Source organism: Culex quinquefasciatus, chromosome 2, assembly GCF_015732765.1.
Source record: "Culex quinquefasciatus strain JHB chromosome 2, VPISU_Cqui_1.0_pri_paternal, whole genome shotgun sequence".
In the NCBI taxonomy this organism is placed as follows: Eukaryota; Metazoa; Arthropoda; class Insecta; order Diptera; family Culicidae; genus Culex; species Culex quinquefasciatus.
Genome location: NC_051862.1, coordinates 43475987 through 43496098, shown reverse-complemented (window position 1 = coordinate 43496098; position 20112 = coordinate 43475987).

Sequence of the window (20112 nt, the reverse complement as noted above, 5' to 3'; positions counted from 1 at the left end):
TTGGGGTCCCATAAGTCTCTATTTAAAATCAGCAAGTTTAGTTAAGTACTTCAAAAGTTATACTAATTACGATACGATTTTGGCGTATGTGCGGAAGATTGTAAAAAGGGTGGTTTTTGCAAGAAACCTTATCATGTTATACATTTTCAGAAAGGTATTAAAAAGACCTTTCCAATGAGCCCAAAACATTGAAGATCTGACAACCCTATCAAAAGTTTTTAGCACTTAAGTGTTATTTATACACTTTTTGGAGGCCGGATCTCAGATATTTCAGTTAAAATTTTGTCCGGGTCCATCATGCGACCTATCGTTAGTAAGATAATCGAAAGACCTTTCAAATGAGCCTAGAACATCAAGGATCTGACAACCCTATCAAAAGTTATTAGTACTTAAGTGTAATTTATAAACTTTTTGGAGGCCGGATCTCAGATATTTTGATAAAAATGATGTCCGGGTCCATCATGCGAACTATCGTTGGATAGGTTTTTTATCTGACCTTGCCGATGAGCCAGAAATATTGAAGGTCTGCGAACCCTATCAAAAGAAAAGAGTAATAAAGTTGATTAAAATTTTTTAAGTTTAATTTGACGTATGACGTATACGTATCTAGTAATTTGTTAGGAAACTCATTAAAAACAACACCAAGTCTGTTTGTCCCATCGTTGTACTTCTACGCATAATTGTCCCACCAAGTATTTTCTTCCCCGGAATCGAGGCCATCTTTCCTTTAAAACAAATTCAAAAGGTTGCAAACATTCTGATGTTTCCTATTTTAAACATTCTTTCGTCGACCTTTCGCTGCTTAAATATAAAATTTTCAAAAAATCAAGTTTAAGAAATATGTTTTTATAATAGTTACTCAATTAGTTCTTTTTAACTGTTGATATCTTGCAATGTAAGCAATTATGTTGTAAAATTAACTTATATTTTGGCTTATGATATGGTTTTATCCCTTATCCCCGAATCCCATAACCCCGAAAATCATTTTCCCGAAAATTCCATATCTCCGAATGTCATTTACCTGAATGGCCATTTTACCGAACTGTCGTTTTCCCGAATTTCCACATATCCGAATGGTTACTTCCCCAAAAAATCCATTTTCCCGAATGATATTTACCTCGATATAAATTAAATTGTTAAAAAAAGTAATATTAAATTCTCTTACGTGTGTTTTTAAATATGAAAAAAAAACAAAAAAAACGTAGAAGGCCATTCATAACCCACGCGGACACCTAAAGAGAGCGGAGTAGTGAGATCATCTACGTTCCATAAAAAAAAAAGATTTTTTGTATGGGCAATTTTCAACAAAGAACAATTTTTCAAAACAGTATACACGTGGTAAAGATTGCACAGCAACGATATCTTTATTCGACGACTCGAAGCGCAGGATTCAGATTGTTCTAGATTTCGTTTAACTGAACTGATTTGTCTTTATCAATATGGCTGGTTTTATGAAGGCTTTAAACATATTTTTTTATTTTTTTATTTTTTACCTCAAATTGGAGTTTTGCGACAAACCTTTTAATCAAATCATTTTTTCAATATTTCATCACCGAAATTTTGGATTTTAAATTACTAAATCACTTTAAAGTAGTTTACAGCCGCTCTAATCGTGTCCGTCCCATATGTAAAACAGCAAGCCGAGAAAAACGCAAGTCAATGTTGTTCCGCCCATAAGGTTACATGTTAGAATTTCTTGAAAAAGTGAATCTCTACGGTTTTCTAGAATAAACTACTAAATTTAATTGCTTTTTTTGATAGTTCAGATGATTTTGAACCTGACTACATCATTAACTCAAAATTGACGAAATTACATATGGGACGGACTTGATTTGAGCGGCAGTTTAGGGGTTATACTAAAGCTCGACAACCAAAAAATGAAGACGAAAAATATTGTTTACTATTCGATAATCCTACAAGGCCTTCGGATAATCGTGTCTGGACTGTATTTTGATTTTCAACTAAATTCATTTTTTTTTTGCGAAATGATCAATGTATCAAATCGACGCTATCGTGCCATCTTGTCGTTTGTCGCTTTTTTAAGTTCCGAGAAAAACGTGTTTTAATGTTTGACCTTGAATAAACGAAAAATAGAGCACGCAATGTAAACAATAACAACCACATTTTGTTTGGTTGGCCATTCTGTGCACTGTCCTGAAGTTTGGTTGAATTTGGTTGCCGAGGGCCCGAGTTATAATTAGAAATGTTTACGGTAGTCGAGCTCTTACTTGGGTCAAACGCGTGCTGACCTGAAATGCCTTTGGCCAGTTGTCGCACTTAGGGGAAAGTGGGGCAAGTGTAACAAGCTAAGGAAATGATCGATGTAACCCATTAAAAACGTTAAAAATCTGTCGGATTTTATAATAATCATCTTATTCCAGGTCTTGACTGAGATTTTGATAGAACAAGTTTTCAAAAAATCCTGTTTTTTAATGCAAAAAAATGATTTTAATTTTTTTTATTTTCCGTATGTTCCACTCAACTAGTGGGGCAAGACGAACAACCCGTTGGGGCAAGAGGAACAATCCATGAAAAAAACATGCTAATTTTCTAACAATTGAACTATTATCACTTAGATACATCAGATGAGGATGTATTTGAAACGTTTCTTTCATTTTTAGATTAAAGAATATTATTTTACAAAAAATTTGACCGTTTTTACGAAATAGATTATTACTTAGATGAAAAAAAAGGAAATTTTCATAATATCACTATATTTTGTATGGACATTTTTTTAAACAATTGTTTATCAGTTATTAAGTACGTTTATGTATTTATTTCCCTATAAAATATGTTGTTGCAGCAATTCGTATTTTTTCCATACTAAAAATCCATATGGTACACTTGCCCCACCTGAACATTTTTTTTTTAAAGCTCTCAACAAATATAACCAAAAGTTAAATCATACTTTATAATAGGTGCAAGTCATTGGTAGGGACACTACTGATCTAGGAAAAAATGAGCCTTAAAACGAACCCAAAGTCTTATTTTGTACTTTCCAAATATTATAAGAAAATAAAGGTTTGTAAAAAATTTCATTCAATCTTATGCTCCGTGGCGTTTACGCCGTTTTGGCGGTTATGTGGTAGTAGAATCAGCTAATTGCATTGCTAGCAACATTTCCTTATACTGGAAATAATCAAAATTGTAAAAATTACGGCCGTACGAGCGATTGTTCCTCTTGCCCCACCTTCCCCTGTGTGTGTGTGTGTGGTCCAATCCAATACCCGCTAACCGGTAGCGAAATTATGGGAAAGTATAATTTGTATCAGACTGTGTATATGCCGAATGCTGATACAGCTTATCTCAGTCCCGGGTATTAGGTGGTGTTAGCCCTCGCGCTGCTTCCAACGACCCATTTCAGAATGACAGAGCTCCTTGCGGTCCAATTCCGAGGTCGCTGGGCATTGTTTGGCCCCGCCTTAACATAGGAGCAAGCATCTGAAGGAAACTCGATCTATATTTAGACTTCCAATCCCCTCAGGCAAATCAGGGATCAGCGCGTATTTAATAATATGAGAAGAAGAGATAGCATGTTTCAACACTACGGATCAATTCACTGCTAGAGTGCAAAGCTTCTGATAGCCGACTGCTTAGCGTCCCAATCTACCAATCCAAAGGTGTGAGTTCGAATCCCACCTGATTCATTTTAGTTTTTATTCATATTCAAATTCCTGATTCCAAATTTCAAAGGTACCGACGGATTTGATCCCTGAACCTTCTGCTTGGGAAACAGAAGCCGTAACCATTAAGCCACAGAGCCGGTTTCGTCTTGCCCCACCTTCCCCTACATCAATTTTCAGGGTGTGTCAAGATAGCACGAGACGACACTTTTCGGTTTTTATTGAATATCTCAGGATTGAAATCGAATTTTGGGTACTTGTGTATAGGTCAAAAGATGAGGCATTGTGAGCTGCACAAAATGGCGTTCTTAACTCAATTTGGCCCAAAATGCACGTACGACAAGTTAGCACGACGGCGACGAAATGTGAAAAATAGACAACAGCGGCAGCGTCTTTTGCCTTCCTCACCCCTGAGGTAAGGCTATAATCCTGCTCGAAAAATGAACTTTTGAAAAACAGCTCGTAGACCTATATTCATGTATACCTATCGGCTCAGAATCGAAAACTGAACAAATGTCTGTGTGTGTATATATGTATGTTCCCAAAATTCTTGTCAAGTTTTCTCAGCACAGGCTGGACCGATTTTGATCAAACCGGTTGCATTCGACTTGGTTTAGGGTCCCATACATCGCTATTGAATTGTTTGAAGTTTCGATAACTAGTTCAAAAGTTATATATAAAAATGTGTTTTCACATATATCCGGATCTCACTTATATGAATGAAAACTATGTCCGGATCATCATCCAACCCATCGTTGGTTAGGTTATCAAAAGACCTTTTCAACGAGTCCAAAACATTGAAGATCTGCCACTTAAGTAATATTTATGAACTTTTTTGAAGCCGGATCTCACTTAAATGTATGTAAACTATGTCCGGATCAAGGGGTTGGAAACTCTTAGAGCTATATTTATTATGTTCACCAGTATATCAAAATATATGTTAGTATACTTATTATTTCCTTTACATATCGCCAGTATACTTACCAATATACTGAGAGTATCTTTAATATACTAACAGTTTATTGCTTTTCGGTTAGTATAGTAACAAGTATACTGGAATATCGTTAGTATACTCAGTATTCCAAAGTAATATTAGAGTTTCCAGCCCCTTGGTCCGGATCCACCATCCGACCCATCGTTGGTTAGGTTATCAAAAGACCTTGCCAACGAATCCAAAATATTGAAGATCTGGCAACCCTGTCTTGAGATATGTCCATTTAAGAGTTATTTATGTACTTTTTTATTCTGGATCTAAAACAGGGGTGCTCAAAGTTTTTGAAGGCCGGGCCAAATTTTAAGCTCTAATGAGCTTGCGGGCCAAATTTACAAAATAGGTTATTTAAAAAAATACTTTATTTTAATTTGAAATAATATGTCAGTTGAAGATTTTTGTAATTTATGTTATTTTTACATAACATTAATTAATAACATTTTCGTTAATTAAAATTGTAGAAAACACAAAATGACAGTTTTCTATAAGTGTTATTTTGAGTGTTTTAGGCACATGAAAAAAATAATTGAGTGTACTAGTGTTTTCATTAAATTTTAAAGGTTTTTTTTTTTATATTTCGAAAATAGTGACATGTAATCTGAACAATTTATGAAACGGCGTAATTTTATCTTTAAATTGAGTGTAACTAAACTGCCCATAATTGAAAATTCGGCTATTATGCCAAATCAAGTATTCCGAGAAAAACGCGTTTTTGTGTTTGTCACAAAATCTCCGTCAAGGCAATTTCCCATAAGAGTGGCTTATTAGCCGTTTGGTTTTTCTTATCGGCAGCCAAGTCTAAACATTATTTCAGTAAAATTCAAGCTCCAGAAGGTGCGTTGGAACCAGGCTTGACACACGTACAGATATTTTTGGCACATACCAAACACTCAATCAAGTATAACTTTAAAGAAAAACATTTTTATCAAAAACTAAACAATTAAAGAGATGCAAAAAATGTTTATCTTTTTAGTGCAGTTTACAAAAACTACTCAAGTGTATTTTAACTGTAAAAATAATTAGTTTGAGTGTTTGGTATGTGCCAAAAATATCTGTACATGTGGCAACGCTGGTTGGAACGTCCTCTACCAGCTGGTGCTAATAACTCGTTTTTGCCAAAAGTGGATATTAGCCGTTTTTTCAATGGTGGGCAGTAAAGAAAAGCCAATGAGAGCCAGAAATTCATCATTTTAACAAAAAAAAAAAATATGAAAAAGTTTGCAATCTCAATATTCAAAAAATGTTAGGTTCGACGACAAAAACAGTTTTAGCGAAAAACACTTATTGCAATTTTAATTGATTTGAGCTGATTGCACTTAAATTTACATTGATATTTTGAAGCATTTTTTAAAAACCTGATTATTTAAGCGATTTTTTTTAAAATGGAGAAGGAGGGGAGAGTTGGTCAGCAAAAGCATTGTAAAATATTTGCAACAACCTTAATTCTCCGATTTCAACATTTTGTCAATCAGATTCGTTAAATGCGAACATAAATATGAATCCCGAGGGAAGATTGATAGTCAGATCATAAAAATGGTCATTATGACTTTCAAATTAATATAGAATACTTTTCCAATTATTACATATTTCTACCTAAGCCAAATTTAAACGTTTTATAGACATTTCCAAAAATGCTTTTTTAATGTTTTCACAATATTTATTAAAGTTTTATGATTTAAAAGAAATGTGTTTCGAAAAATTAAGATCAAAATACTAACAAATCATTAGTTTTTACATTACAAAAAAATTAAAACATATTACTCTGTTTTTTAACAAGTCTTAAATTTTAAAAAGCATGAAATTACTTTACTTAGCAAATTTAGAAGGTTTTTTTATGTTTCCTTTTCTTGAAAAATCCATTGTTAAAATATCCAATTACATCAAAATGAACTATAGTACAAATCATAGTTGAAAGGAACTCCAAAACTCTATTAGGTTATAAGAATTACGAAGTTGTGAATTGATTATTTATTAATAAAAACTAATTGAATTGAATTGAAATCACTTTACAAGTGTTCTACGGGCCATTTTACATGATCATTCAAAATGGCTCCGCGGGCCACAAAACAATACCTCGTGGGCCACGTTTGGCCCGCGGGCCGTACATTGATCACCCCTGATCTAAAAAATAGATGACATTCGTGTACAGCCAATGTTGGTAATAAGTGAGGAAGGCCCCAACCACATAGGTGGATTAAGCTAGTTTTTTTTTGTAAACTAATGATTGCAAAAAAAAAAAAACAGAATCAGCAAATGTTGAAACTATGGCATGTTATCCCCCCACCTCGACCCCGGCTAGAGCCGAGGGACAAAAACTTTGGAAAAAATCTAATATTCATAAAAAAAAACTATAATTGGTAATTGAAACATAAATTGTCTGATTTTTTAGTTAAAACTTTTTACGAATTTGAAACAAAATGTGCTCAAAAAGTGCCTTCATCCTGCCGAACTTTTATCTCAGCAATGAACAAACAAAATCGCACCCAGGAGCACTCGTCCGGATGGATATTAAAATTTAAATTTTCATTTAAAACACCCAACACTCAAGCTCAAATCGTCCGGCAGTCATCAAACAGCGCAAACACGTGGACTTCCTCGCGTCTACTTCTGTTCGAGGGTACCGTTTGATGGATTTTACTGTTGCGCGCACCTCAAAACTGTCCTAAATGGTTATGGAACCACCACCGTCGTCCGGGGGTTTTAAGGTGAGATTTGTTTCAAGAGGGCGGACAAGACACTCCCTTAGGCTTCGTCGTCGTCGTTGGCCGGAATGGCAAATAGACCATTACCTTCCAATCACGTCTCATTTGGATGAGCAGGAGGGAAAAAAAACACACACACTTTTTGATGGAAATTTTCATGGATATGGGAAAGACACAGGAAAATGTCTTAAAATCATAATTAAAAAATTCAAAATTCTAATTATTTTTACGAATCAAATATTTTTTGCGTTTTTTTACATCATACTTTTAAAATTTGAGCAGTTGTTTGGGACTTCGGTAAATTACACAACTCGATATTTTTCAAGTTGATGTCAGTGAACGCCTCAGTTTCGTCAAGGTATGATAGATTTGGGCTCCCTAAATACGCTCCAATTGATAGAATTGAATTTTAGTGGATTCCCTGCCAATAAATAAAATTATAAATTTGGGAGCAAATTCTATGGAATCATCTTTAGCAACCATGCGCACCCACGTATATGTATGGGGGTACAGTCATCCCACATATTCGGACCACCCACAAATTCGGAACACTTTTATGATAATTTGTCAATAGCATGCCAAAAGTAGCTTTTCTGTCGACCTTACTATTTTTAGAACCTTCATTTGGACATTATCTTGATATTTCACCAGTAAAAGTAGTACTTTTTGAACAAAAAACTTCACTCTAAGACTATTTTGTCCAGAGCAGCAAAACACTGCCTCCAAATGGCCTGTTTCATAATTGTGAGATGTTATTGTGCCTCCCACAATTGTGGAACACCTGAATTTAACTGATATTTTCACAAAAAAGTTATCAAATCATGTATAAAAAATCACTAAGCTGAGTTTCATTGGTTTCAGTGTGTGAAGTCTTTATTTGGTAATAAATATGTACTCCTGGAGAGATCCAAAGTTTGTTTACATTCGTAAGAAAAAAGTGTTCCGAATTTGTGGATTTCATGGGTCAAAGTAATTCTTCAAAATCTTCATATAAAAGTTAAAATTTGCAGATGTTTGATACAGCATTCGAAAGATCGCAAGAGAAGCTTTCAAATGAAGGTAAAAGCGAATCATTAAGTTCAATTATCGATTTGCTATGATTTTTTAAACATTGGCCGATCTGGAAACCGTTGTAATTATTTGCCAATTTACACTTACACACCACACCTAACTAATTCGGAGCGTTTGGTACGGTATGTCCACGCATCCTTCCTCCCCTGTTGATTCTGTGTAATGTGATCCGTTCACCGAATCTGTTTCTGCGGTTAATGCAACGCAGTAGGCCTGGCCGCTTTAATTTTTGCTGTACATTTTTGGGGTTACTCGGATGTACTGCAATTATTAATATAGACAAGAAAGGACTTGAGGCGTAATCTAACCGCAAGTTCTTCCAGGATGCTTTCTTCGGACTGGCTGCGCTTGTGTTCGATTAGATTAGATTAGATTAGATTGGCCGATCTGGAAACCGTTCCGAATATGTGGGATGACTGTAGCAAAAATAAGGGGGTGCGCATGGTTGTTTAACATGATTCCATAGGTTTTATACTCAAATATTCAATTTTATTTATTTGCAGATAATTCACTAAAATTCAATTCTGTTGATTGGAGCGTATTCAGGGAGCCCAAATCTATCATACCTTGACGAAACTGAGGCGTTTACAGACATCAACTTCAAAAATGTCGAGTTGTGTTATGAATAGGGGAGATGGGGGTAAGACGGCCAACCTAAGGGAGAAGTCTTATAAAATATACACAACAGATTATTTTGATCTCAAATCACGTACATATTGTTCTACTTGTAGTCCATTATGGAAATGACATAAATTGGTTGGTCTAAAAATTGTAAGTATTGAATTTCAGCAATTTTAAAAAAATAATTGAAATCGTATATATATAAAATACGCGGGGTAAGAAGGCCACCCATGTGGGGTAAGACGGTCCGAGCTATAAATTACCTTAATAATTTGGCTAAATCCACCCAAATACCTACATGGTTGGTTGAACAGACATCTCTGAACATCATAACTATTTTGGTTGAAAAAATCAAGTTTCAAATGTGAAGCAAACTGCTCTTTAAAAAATTTCATATTTTGGCTCAGTGAATTTCATATTATTGCGACCACATTTTATGAAAAACTGTGAATTTTTACTACAAAACAAACACAATTTGATGCAAAATAATAAGTTTGTGTGTTTCGATTGGAATAAGTAAATCAAAATGAGGTAAACAATATTAAATTAGCGATTTTTATGAAAAGTTTGATAGGATTTCATACAATTCAATGAGTTTTGCTATATCACAGTAAAGAATGTTGTCGAAACGGTAGTTTACAGCATTTTGATTAAAAATGAATAGTTTTATTGAAAATGCTTTACCTTATCTACAAATAGGTCCTAATAGTCAAAAAAAAAATAAAAACCGTCAAAAATATAACCTATATCAAATAAAATTTACAAATTACGGGTGGCCATCTTACCCCCGGAGAAGGTGGCCGTCTTGCCCCCAAATAATTTTTTTAAACATTTTTTGCAAATAGCTCATTGCATTTTTTAGCTTTTCCGAGGGACATAATCTAGGGAAAAATTCAATTTAACATGAAAAAATATTTGAAGAAGTTGTAATTCATGAAAATTACATCCATTTTCAAGTTCAAAAATTATTTGTTTATTTTGAGCTATTTTTATACTATTTCAAACAATAGGTTTGGCAAAGGTGACTCCCTAAGCATTGTTTAGCATGAGGAACAGTATTGCTAAACATTTTAGTTATATTCATTAGTATACTTATTAAAACAGTGGGGTGGCCGTCTTACCCCGCCTGGCCGCCTTACCCCCAGCTCCCCTATTTGTATTTGTTTTATTTCCCTGAAACGTTAAAAAAAGTTTGCCAAAGAACCAATATATCATCATCTAACAAGTTTCCATTAAAAATTGAGTTTTACAAGTTTTTGAGTCCAAATTTGAATCTTTACAAGTTTCCTTACAAATAATGCCTAAAAAAATATTTTCCGTGCAAAGTCGCTAATCCCAAATGGGCTCACTCGAGGCCTCTCCAGCCCTCGTCAGACCAACCAAACAACCGAAAGATGAAACGTTAAAAAGCAACAATTAATATCGTTAAATTTCTTAAATTACATGCACATTTCAGGTGAGTGCAGATGAGGCGAGTGCTGTTTGCCATCCCGGGCAAGGGGGGGAGTCCTCTTAAGTTGGGGTGGAGGAAGGGAAATTGTTTTCATTTTTATGGATTTTAATATCACTCTGCCTCTCTAACACGAGCGCGACTGTGTGTTTTCGGGTCCTTTATGAATACTCATTAATTATGTTGTTTTTCCGCGTGCTTTGCGATTGAATGGCGGCCATTTTGGTTGCTGCCCGGGGGGTGGGGGGCGAAGTGGCCAAAAACGAGCGTTTTGTTTCACTTTGTTTTAGGGGGGAAGGCCTTAATCAGTACGTTCCTATCTTAATTCGGCTTTTTAAAAGTTTAATTTTTCATAATTTTCTTGTACTGGTCTGTGAGGAGTGAAGCCGGAATGACGGTTTTTATCTCAATTCGGTTTACGAGTCCGCGGTAAATGGACCACAATGGCTGCTATTTTGTTTGAGTTGCGAATATGGGTTTGTGGTCCACTTTTAAGGTGCGTTTTATGGTGCAATTTGCAATTTTGAACAGGTTGGTCATGCAAATTAAACGAAACATTGTCTGGGTACGTGCTGTAGAGTTTGTTTTAGATTAAAAGGGCGAAAAGACTTAATATAGAATTTAAAAACAAAAAGTATCAAGAATTTGCAAGATATGAACTGGGTGATGAAAAGAGAGAATGCGTAACGTGATTTTCGAATGATCCCACTTTGTTTACATCTACAAAGTAGCAGGCTGTACAAGCACAAGCATGACTTTTTTATTGGTAAATGAGTTGTTTTATAATCAGTAGTACATGTCTTATTTTGTCTTGTTTTCGACAATTTTTGGTGGAAAATTGTGTATGTTTTCAAGTTTCGATCAGTTAGAGGAGGTTTTTGACGAAGAACTGCGGCGAGAGTGTCTTTCTGCGATGTCGCAGATATATTCCCTGGCTGATTCTGGAATCTTGCAGCTCTTCCTGATCCAGCAAAAAAACATTGCTAATTCTAGCGAAGCTGATCCAACAAGCAGAGAATATTTTCACTAAATCCCAGTAGGTTTTCAAACGGAATCAAACAATAAAGACAGCTTCCGGATGGACACAACCGCATCGACTCCATAAACAACTTCCATTCATAATTATAAAAAATCTCCAACTTTTATAATTTTTCTTGCCCACCTTTCCAGGTTTTCAAAAGCCAAACATTTTTCATTCTAGCAAAAAAAAAAAAAATAAACAATTTTTAATGATCGATAACAATACTCTCTCCTTTTGGCAAACAGTAAATTGGTTCCACTTTGACAGTTCAAAATTGAGGCCGTTTTGCGAACCACTATTCAGCACCCAGGATATGAATATGTTCTGAAAAAATTTACAGTCCAGACACGATTAAACAAAGTCCTCTGAAAAATATCACTTCGGATAATCGAATCACGGATAAAATGTTTTTTTTTGTTGTCTAATTACTGATTGTCGAGCTTTTATAAGTACCCCTAACCTACGCTCAACTGCCCATGTTCGCATATATGTCCCATAAACAAAAACAGCTGAGAAAAATGCATTTGAAATAACTGGATTTCCTCCTGATTTCTAGAACAAAGAACAGTCATCCCACATATCCACAAATTCGGAACATTTTTGGACATTCTCTTGCTATTTCACTAGCAAAAGTAGTTCTTTTTGAACAAAACACTGCATTTTGAGACAATTTGCAAAACACTGCCTCCATAATTGTGGGATGTTATTGTGCCTCCCACAATTGAGCAATTCTCTCAGATTTCGGTCATTCGTTTATTTTTTTTGTATTTTCTAATCCTGCTGAAACTTTTTTGGTGCCTTCGGTATGCCAAAAGAAAGGGACCATTCATAAACCAAGTGGACACTTTTTTGGTAATCTCAACCCCCCCCCCCCCTCGTGGACAATTGTCCATACAAAAAAAAAATCTTTTTTGTATGAAGCATGGACAATCGCCTTACCCCCCCCCCCCTAAAGTGTCCACGTGGTTTATGGATGGTCCCAAACCATTTTGCATTATTAGTTTGTCTATATAAACTTCCATACAAATTTGGCGACTGCCCATATAAAAATGATATATGAAAATTCAAAAATCTGTATTTTTTGAAGGAATTTTTTGATCGACTTGGTGTCTTCCGCAATGTTGTAGGTATGGATAAGGACTACACTGAAAAAAATGATACACGGTTAAAAAAATTGGTGATTTTTAAATTAACTTTTTGTCGCTAAAACTTGATTTGCAAAAAAACACTATTTTTTTTAATTTTTGATATATTTTAGGGGACATAAAATGTCAACTTTTCTGTTCTGAATTTGTGGATTTCAAGGGTCAATGTCTGGAGTTTTTTTTGAAAAGGTCCAATAAACCAAATTTTCAGTTTTTGAGTGTTTTTTCATACCCCTGACTCTAGGCGGTTTCAAAAACACCCAAAAAGCAAAAACTGGACATTTGGTTTATTGGACCTTTAAAAAAAACTCCAGATGTTTTTCTTTGAAAACTTAACATAAAACGTAAAAATTTACAGCCGGTTAATACATCAATCGAAAAAACGCAAGAAAAGCTTTCACGTGCAGGTAAAAGCAAATCATTATGTTCAATTATCGATTTTCTATGATTTTTCGAACATTGGCCGATCTGTAAACTGTTCCGAATATGAGGGATGACTGTACTGGATGTTATACACCCAAAACTGGGCAATGCTCGTCCGAGAGAATAATGGCCTCGAGTCGAGAGAATACACGGAGAGACCGTGCCCAGAAATTTTAACAATTAAAATGGTTGATTTTACTTTTGCAAATTTTAACAAAATCGTACTTGTCACTGCCAATTTTCAGTTAAATTAACCAAAATTTAGTATTAATTTAATAACCTGTTTGTTGAAAATGCTAAAGGCAAAAAGCTAACAGATTCCCCGAACTCGAATGAACGTGCTCGACTGTTAGCTTTGGTTTTAGGAAAATCAAAAATTTTGTTGGTTGAATATAATTTACATTTGGTTGAATATTTAAAAGATGAACTTGGGTTTGTTTACGTCTGTCATTTGAAATAAGGATTCGAACGTGAGCGGTCGATTTGTTGAATTTGTGTTGTTAATTATGAAGTGAGAGGATTTGAAAGGTGAAAATTACACTATTTGGCTAATGTTGAAGTGGCAAATCAAAGTGTTGCAACTGGGGAGGTGGAATTGGTGAGTAGGTTTGTTGATGATTTCTTTGCAGGTGATAAACTATGAAGAGCAAGAGGACGAACTTCACCATGAGGACCTCTAATGCGAGTGAGTTGAACACATTATAAGAATGTTTGATGGAACGGGAGGGCAATAGAAGGGAAATGCGGACCGACTCTTCACGGATAGAGCAGCCCGAGCAGATTTAACAAAATGTTGGTTAATCCAAGTAAGTATGGGTTTATTTTTGCACAATAATTTATCTAATGTGATTCTTATTAGAAAACTGAATCATTAAAAAGCTTCGTGCTTACGACGGATAAAATCTTAATGAACCATTATTTTTTTTCAGAATCATCAATTATAAAATACATAGAAATGCGTACACATGACAACATAAAAAATTGAGATGAAGTAATTTTTAAAATAAAAATAAAATTGTATAAAATATATAAAAGAAGATAATTATTATCTTGAAAGTTTTGTTGCAATACGACAGCTCAATAAACTGGTAAGTAAAACTCAAAATATTTTTTCAGGAATCGGAGTACGTTGAATCAAATGCAATACAAGTTTGTTGCCAAAAGTAATTGTTAAATTAATGCAAACTTGGTAAGTAACATTATTGATATTTCTTCTTTCCTCATTATAATAACATTTATTTACGTTCCTTTTTTCAGTTTATAGCCGAAAAAAAGAATTTTGTATTTAATTACTAATCCATTTCATCATTTTTAGTTTAATGCAACGTAATTTTTTAAAATATTAATCAAACTTTACATGTTTTATAACAACAGTTAAAAAAATGTTTTGTTTTGATGCTTTTTAACAGTAATTTAACAACTTCATGCAAAAAAAAAAAACAAATTAGTACAAAACATTAAATTTTTAGGCAGAATAAATGCGAACAAAAAAACACTCAGCATTAATTTGTGAGGCATTTTTACAAAATTTACTGCAAATTCAATAAAAATATTGCTAACAACTGCTAGTTATTGACTACATGTACAAATATTTTTCTGTATTCAAGTAAGACATAAGTTAAAATATAGCCTGTATCGTCGGATAATTAAAGAAAGTATACAGCGCCGTACCTAGGGGTTGGCGCAGTTGGCGACCGCCAAGGGCGCCAGCCCTTGGGGGGCGCCGAAAACGATGATTGTACAAATTTGTCATGTTATTATAAAATCCTAGAAAGGTATTCAGAACAAAAGGGGTGCCAAATTTTAAAGAAGGACTACAAAATAACTCGATAATCTTGGTCGGAATATTACAAATATTACTTATAACAATTGGGGCGCCAAAATCAACTATTTCAATAATTGTACCAGAATTAAATTTAAAATTAAATTCTCTCAATTCATTTATCAAAGGGGGCGCTCAAGTGGCAAAAATTTCAGGGTTTTATAACAATTCTTTGAAATAGCTAGAGATTTTATAATTCAATTTAAATTTCACCATTTTTTCCAGCATCAGGAACCATCAAGCTTTTTTATGTTTTGAAGGATTTTTTTTATATAATCAGCTATTTAATTGAAATTTACACATTTCTATTGAAAATCTGAAATAAAAAGAATAAGATATTTCAAGTTAAAAGAAAATGGCATTTGAGATATTTTTATCGTTTTAAATGCAAACTTGTGCGATGAGATTGGCCTACGTTTTCGAAATACTGAAGTGTTTAAATTGAATATTTCTAACCCAAAAAATGCTTTGACTTTTGTTAAATTTCTAGCAAAATATTTTTTTTTCAACGTAAAAATGTTGGTTTTTTTAAGAGCACAAAAATTGCTCTAAATATATTATATTCTGCTGCTTGTATTCAATTGCTTGTAGCAAGAGTGAAAAAGTATAATTTGGGTGTCTTCGACAAAGTTGCATAGATTGGCATGCCCACCAACTTTTTAGTCGTAAAAGTAAAATATTATACAATTTCTTGTATAATTTTGATTTGTTGAAACACCATTATCGCGGACCCATTAGAATTTAAACCAAAGCAAAATTCCAACTCCAAAAACAGCAATATTTTTTGGGAAAACACAAAGTTCCACTTAATTTTGCTTCTAGGGTCAATAATTTGAAGAATGTTAGTAACATTTTCCTTGAAAATTTTTGTTTTGTTATGTGTTAATGAAATGGATAAAGTTGCTTATCTTTCACATACATTTTTTTTATTTCATGGATTCCATGTGTTGGGCTATCCAGTGTAATTGTTTACACAAACGGTTCTAAAAGCTTTGTGTGTAGAGGGTGACTATTCTCGAGATTTTCAATTTCCCGGGAATTGAGAGTTGAATTTGGAAATTTCCCGGGAATTCCCGGGACCTGGTAGTGTTTATAACTATGCCAATAGTGCCAGTAATGTATAAAGAAAAGTTATAAATGTGTTTCTTTTCAATGAATTCAGTTACGATTTATTCATGCTTATTTAATGAAATGTTAATTAGTAGCCTCATTATTTTTGGGAACTATGATCTACTTCTTGATTTTTTTCTGAATCTGCAATACAACTTGTTGTATAAACTTGTTATTAGATTTTTGTGAAATAACAAAATAGCTAATATATAATTTCCCAGTATCGGGATTTTTACAATATAATAAATAGCGACTCAAAACAACAATTTTAATATTTTTTTTCTTTTTTAAAACTGTAAATATGCATTGAAGAAATAGTGATCCGGAAAACCCGAATGTTCACATTTGGCGGACTTTACAAAGATTTCCAGAGTTTGTTTTTCTAAGATATAATTTGGGTAATTCTCCGCCAACTCACACAGCAGTTGCCCCGACCCCTCTTCGATTTGCGTGAAACTTTATCCTAAGGGGTAACTTTTGTCCCTGATCACGAATCCGAGGTCCGTTTTTTGATATCTCGTGACGGAGGGGCGGTACGACCCCTTCCATTTTTGAACATGTGAAAAAAGAGGTGTTTTTCAATAATTTGCAGCCTGAAACGGTGATGAGATAGAAATTTGGTGTCAAAGGGACTTTTGTGTAAAATTAGACGCCCGATTTGATGGCGTACTCAGAATTCCGAATAAACGTATTTTTCATCGAAAAAAACACTAAAAAAGTTTTAAAAATTCTCCCATTTTCCGTTACTCGACTGTAAAAAATTTTGGAACATGTCATTTTATGGGAAATTCAATGTCCTTTTCGAATCTACATTGTCCCAGAAGGGTCATTTTTTCATTTAGAACAAAATTTTTCATTTTAGAATTTCGTGTTTTTTCTAACTTTGCAGGGTTATTTTTTAGAGTGTAACAATGTTCTACAATGTTGTAGAGCAGACAATTACAAAAAATTTGATATATAGACATAAGGGGTTTGCTTATAAACATCACGAGTTATCGCGATTTTACGAAAAAAAGTTTTGAAAAAGTTGGTCGTCATCGATCATGGCCATTCATGGTCACCCGCGACAGACACGGACGACGAAACAAAGAGAAACGCAAAAGTAACTTTTTCAAAACTTTTTCGTAAAATCGCGATAACTCGTGATGTTTATGAGCAAACCCCTTATGTCTATATATCAAATTTTTTGTAATTGTCTGCTCTACAACTTTGTAGAACATTGTTACACTCTAAAAATAACCCTGCAAAGTTAGAAAAAACACGAAATTTTAAAATGAAAAAAATTGTTCTAAATGAAAAAACTAACTTAATCCACCTATGTGGTTGATGCCTTCCTCACTTTTAACCAACAATGGGTAATATTAGTGGTTTAAACACATACTCCAGCTATTTTTTACGATCCGGAAAAATAAGTACATAGATATAACTTAAGTGGTAATAACTCGATACAGGGTTGCCAGTTCTTCAATGTTTTGGACTCGTTGGAATGGTCTTTTGATTACCCAACCAACGATGGGTCGGATGATGGAACCGGACATCGTTTACGTACATTTAAGTGAGATCCGGCATCAAAAAAGTACAAATATATCACTTAAGTGGTCATAACTCGAGACAGGGTTGCCAGATCTTCAATGTTGTGGACTCGTTGGAAAGGTATTTCAATTACCTAACCAACAATATGTCGGATGATGGAACCGGACATCGTTTACATACATTTAAGTGAGATCCTGTATCAAAAAAGTACAAATAACTCACTTAAGTGGTCATAACTCGAGACAGGGTTGCCAGATCTTCAATGTTGTGGACTCGTTGCAAAGGTCTTTCAATTACCTAACCAACGGTTTGTCGGATGATGGAACCGGACATCGTTTACATACATTTAAGTGAGATCCTGTATCAAAAAAGTACAAATATATCACTTAAGTGGTCATAACTCGAGACAGGGTTGCCAGATCTTCAATTTTGTGGACTCGTTGGAAAGGTCTTTCAATTACCTAACCAACGGTATGTCGAATGATGGACCCGGACATCGTTTAAATACATTTAAGTGAGATCCGGCATCAAAAAAGTACAAATATATCACTTAAGTGGTCATAACTCGAGACAGGGTTGCCAGATCTTCAATGTTGTGGACTCGTTGCAAAGGTCTTTCAATTACCTAACCAACGGTTTGTCGGATGATGGATCCGGACATCGTTTACATACATTTAAGTGAGATCCGGCATCAAAAAAGTACAAATAACTCACTTAAGTGGTCATAACTCGAGACAGGGTTGCCAGATCTTCAATGTTGTGGACTCGTTGGAAAGGTATTTCAATTACCTAACCAACAATATGTCGGATGATGGAACCGGACATCGTTTACATACATTTAAGTGAGATCCTGTATCAAAAAAGTACAAATAACTCACTTAAGTGGTCATAACTCGAGACAGGGTTGCCAGATCTTCAATGTTGTGGACTCGTTGCAAAGGTCTTTCAATTACCTAACCAACGGTTTGTCGGATGATGGAACCGGACATCGTTTACATACATTTAAGTGAGATCCTGTATCAAAAAAGTACAAATATATCACTTAAGTGGTCATAACTCGAGACAGGGTTGCCAGATCTTCAATGTTGTGGACTCGTTGGAAAGGTATTTCAATTACCTAACCAACGATATGTCGGATGATGGATCCGGACATCGTTTACATACATTTAAGTGAGATCCGGCATCAAAAAAGTACAAATAACTCACTTAAGTGGTCATAACTCGAGACAGGGTTGCCAGATCTTCAATGTTGTGGACTCGTTGGAAAGGTCTTTCAATTACCTAACTAACGATATGTCGGATGATGGATCCGGACATCGTTTACATACATTTAAGTGAGATCCGGCATCAAAAAAGTACAAATATATCACTTAAGTGGCCATAACTCGAGACAAGGTTGCCAGATCTTCAATGTTGTGGACTCGTTGCAATGGTCTTTTGATTACCCAACCAACGATGGGTCGGATGATGGAACCGGACATCGTTTACGTACATTTAAGTGAGATCCGGCATCAAAAAAGTACAAATATATCACTTAAGTGGTCATAACTCGAGACAGGGTTGCCAGATCTTCAATGTTGTGGACTCGTTGGAAAGGTATTTCAATTACCTAACCAACAATATGTCGGATGATGGAACCGGACATCGTTTACATACATTTAAGTGAGATCCTGTATCAAAAAAGTACAAATAACTCACTTAAGTGGTCATAACTCGAGACAGGGTTGCCAGATCTTCAATGTTGTGGACTCGTTGCAAAGGTCTTTCAATTACCTAACCAACGGTTTGTCGGATGATGGAACCGGACATCGTTTACATACATTTAAGTGAGATCCTGTATCAAAAAAGTACAAATATATCACTTAAGTGGTCATAACTCGAGACAGGGTTGCCAGATCTTCAATTTTGTGGACTCGTTGGAAAGGTCTTTCAATTACCTAACCAACGGTATGTCGAATGATGGACCCGGACATCGTTTAATACATTTAAGTGAGATCCGGCATCAAAAAGTACAAATATATCACTTAAGTGGTCATAACTCGAGACAGGGTTGCCAGATCTTCAATGTTGTGGACTCGTTGCAAAGGTCTTTCAATTACCTAACCAACGGTTTGTCGGATGATGGATCCGGACATCGTTTACATACATTTAAGTGAGATCCGGCATCAAAAAAGTACAAATAACTCACTTAAGTGGTCATAACTCGAGACAGGGTTGCCAGATCTTCAATGTTGTGGACTCGTTGGAAAGGTATTTCAATTACCTAACCAACAATATGTCGGATGATGGAACCGGACATCGTTTACATACATTTAAGTGAGATCCTGTATCAAAAAGTACAAATAACTCACTTAAGTGGTCATAACTCGAGACAGGGTTGCCAGATCTTCAATGTTGTGGACTCGTTGCAAAGGTCTTTCAATTACCTAACCAACGGTTTGTCGGATGATGGAACCGGACATCGTTTACATACATTTAAGTGAGATCCTGTATCAAAAAGTACAAATATATCACTTAAGTGGTCATAACTCGAGACAGGGTTGCCAGATCTTCAATGTTGTGGACTCGTTGGAAGGTCTTTCAATTACTAACCAACGATA